Raw genomic sequence first — 3943 nt, forward strand, 5'->3', positions numbered from 1 at the left:
AAATTTTGTATTTGAACCTAGAGCATGTTTGGAATCTAACCCACGATGGTGGAAATGGAGTTTCTTCTGCCCACTGCCTGTGAGGTCAGAATCAAACCAGGAGACCATAAGACCCATTCAGGGTCCAGTCTGCCGATAGGCTGCATTAGTTTGATCAGTGGGAAGGTTACTGCCTTAGCATTTCCATGGCAAGACTACAGAACTTTATTAGGTTATAATCCGCATGTATCCTTGGCATCCATAGTAAGAATATTTGATGACAAAGTTGGAAAAAATGTTTCATTCTGAAGAAAATATTTAATCCTTGCAAAAATCAGTAGATGTAAAATACCACATTAATTATGACATTGGCATTTAACAGCTAGTAAGTTAAAGTTGCTCTTTAGATCAGCTACTCGTAACATTGAAAGATGAAAGGGACCAATAGGTAAAATGCTTTAGGTTTGTACTTTTTTAAAACAAAACATCTTTTGTGATTTTTATGTTATTGCCACTTATCCAACTGTGGAACTGTTTGTATTAAATTCTAAATTCTGGTTAAATATTTGTGGGACTCGGTGGGGGGTGGAATGATAACCTGTATATTTAAGACGATGTTAGTTATCTGTAATATATGTTGCTCACGTTACATAAACAGAGAAAGCTGGAAATACTCAGTAGCTTGCCAAGCATCCGTGGAAAGAGAAAGATATAAAATCTTAGGTCAACCACCTTTAATCAGAGCTGAGAGAAGTTGGACATATGTAATATTCGTTGTACATTTTAAGAATTATATCATTTGACCAGCTGATCTCTTTAAAGCCACAATAAGAATACTTCATTATACTGTAACCTTTAATGAAGTATGTATGTTAGTTTAAAATACTGACTATTTTGCAGTTTCTAAGTGAAAAAGGATACTGAGATGTGGTGTTAGAAGTATAGTTTGATGAAACTATAAAATTTAATTTGTGTTTCAAATTGGAATACCAAAGATTCAACAAGGACCCTTCTGCTGGAGTTAACTTGTGGGTGTGTGCTGAGGGACAGCAAACATGTGCGATTCAATTGTGAAAGGACATGATGGAATAAGTAGACACCCAAGCTGCTAGGTTTCCAGGCAAATAATTTGCCTTAAGAATGGAGACAGTGGAAGAACAAGTTTACATTGTACATTGAGCTCTATGGCAGCTAAACCAGAACAGGTGAAAGTAAAGATGTTATTGCATCTGAGGAGAGAATTGTCCCATCCCATTAAACCTTCAAATGAGATCCTGGAGAATGTTTATGGTGCATTACAAGCACATTGCAACCCAACTAGAGGTGAAAGTTGACTTGCTGATTCTTTACATATCATCAGGAATAGGAGAATTCTTTGATACATTTTTAATGGAGCTAAGATTGTTAGCAGTTTTGAAGAATTGAAAGATTTGCTGATCAGAGGTCAGATTATTAATCGAATCTAGAGTACAGATTGAAAAAATGGCTACTATGCAAGAAAGAGTTAACTTCAGGAGAGGGTCTACAAACAAGCTAAGCTGCAGAATTATCCAGAGCCAGGATGGAAATGTTGGATCCCTGACAGAAGGAAACTTGTGCAGTAAAGTGCAGGACAATAGACAATAGGAGCAGAAGTAGACCATTCGGCCCTTCGAGTCTGCCCCGCAATTTTGAGATCATGGCTGATCCTCCACCATCAATACCCTGTTCCTGCCTTCACCCCATATCCTTTGATTCTCTTATCTATAATAAACCTCTCTCGCTCCTTCTTGAAAGTGCCCAGAGAATTGGCCTCCACTGCCCTCTGAGGCAGTGCATTCCACAAATTCACAACCCTCTGGGAGAAGAAGTTTTTCCTCATCTCTGTCCTAAATGGCCTAGCCCTTATTCTTAAATCATGCCCTCTGGTCCTGGACTTCCCCAACATCTGGAACATATTTCCTGTCTCTATCTTGTCCAATCCCTTAATAATCCTGTATGTTTCAATCAGATCCCCTCTCAATCTTCTCAATTCCAGCGTGTACAATCCCAGTCTCTCCAACCTCTCAGCATAAGACAGTCCCGACATCCCCGGAATTAACCTCGTAAACCTACGCTGCACGTCCTCCATAGCCAGGATATCCTTCCTTAAAAAAAATACTTAAAAAAAAAACCAGAAAAAGTAAAAACCCCTGGAGACCAAAACTGTACACAATACTGCAGGAGTGGTCTCACCAGGGCCCTGTACAAATGCAAAAGAATCTCTTTGCTTTTGTACTCAATTCCCCTTGTAATACAGGCCAACATTCCATTAGCCTTCATCACTGCCTGCTGCACTTGCTCATTCACTTTCAGTGACTGATGAACAAGGACTCCTAGATCCCTTTGTATTTCCCCCTTACCTAACTCCACACCATTCAGATAATAATCCGCCTTCCTGTTCCTGCTCCCAAAGTGGATAACCTCACACTTATCCACATTAAACTTCATCTGCCAAGTATCTGCCCACTTACCCAACCTATCCAAATCACCTTGAATTCTCCTAACTTCCTCTTCACATGTCGCACTGCCACCCAACCTTGTCTCATCAGCAAACTTGCTAATGTTATTCACAATGCCTTCATCTAAATCATCAACATAGATCGTAAACAGTTGCGGTCCCAGCACCGAGCCCTGTGGCACCCACTAGTCACGGCCTGCCATTCTGAGAAACATCCATTCACCCCTACCCTTTGTTTCCTATCTGCCAACCAGTTTTCTATCCATGTTAATACCCGCCCCCCAGTTCCATGAGCCCTAATTCTACCCACCAATCTCCTGTGCGGCACTTTATCAAATGCCTTCTGAAAGTCAAGGTATACAACGTCCACTGAATCTCCCTCGTCTATTTTCCTGGTTACATCCTCAAAAAAAACTCCAGTAGATTAGTCAAGCATGATTTGCCCTTGGTAAATCCATATTGACTCGACCCAATCCTATCATTGCTATCCAAATATGCCGCTATTTCATCCTTAATAATGGACTCTAGCATCTTCCCCACCACAGATGTTAGGCTAACTGGATGATAGTTCCCCGTTTTCTCCCTCCCTCCTTTCTTAAAAAGTGGGATAACATTAGCCATTCTCCAATCCTCAGGAACTGACCCCGAATCTAAGGAACATCGGAAAATGATCACCAATGCATCCACAATTTCTAGAGCCACCTCCTTTAGTACCCTGGGATGCAGACCATCTGGACCTGGGGATTTGTCAGTCTTCAGCCCCATTAGTCTACCCATCACCATTTCTTTCCTAATGTCAATCCACTTCAGTTCCTCTGTCACCCTCTGCCTTTTGTCCATCCTTACTTCTGGGAGATTTCTTACGTCTTCCCCTGTGAAGGCAGATCCAAAGTACTTATTAAATTCGACTGCCATCTCCCTGTTTCCCTTAATAATTTCACCCGATTTGGTCTTCAAGGGCCCAACATTGTTCCTAACTAACTTCTTTCCCTTCACATACCTAAAAAAGCTTTTGCAATCCTCCTTAATATTCCTGGCTAGCTTGCCTTCGTACCTCATTTTTTCTTCCCGAATTACCTTTTTAGTTAAATTCTGCTGCACCTTAAAATTTCCCAATCTTCTATCTTCCCACTCAGCTTGGCTCTGCCATACTTCTTCCTTTTTAACACAATGCTATCTCTGACTTCCTTTGTCAGCCACGGTGGCCCCTTTCCCCTCTTTGAGTCGTTCCTTCTCTGGTGAATAAACTGATCCTGCACCTTGTGCATTATTCCCAAGAATACCTGCCATTGCTGTTCCACTGACAATTCTGCTAGGATGCCCGCCCAGTCAACTTTAGCCAGCTCCTCCCTCATGGCTCCATAGCCTCCTTTGTTCAACTGCAAAATTGACCCTTCTGATTTGCCCTTTCCCTCTCCAATTGCAGATAAAAACTTATCATGTTATGGTCACTACCTCCCAATGGCTCCTTTCCTTCGAGTTCTC

This window comes from Pristis pectinata, chromosome 21, assembly GCF_009764475.1.
Source record: "Pristis pectinata isolate sPriPec2 chromosome 21, sPriPec2.1.pri, whole genome shotgun sequence".
NCBI lineage: Eukaryota > Metazoa > Chordata > Chondrichthyes > Rhinopristiformes > Pristidae > Pristis > Pristis pectinata.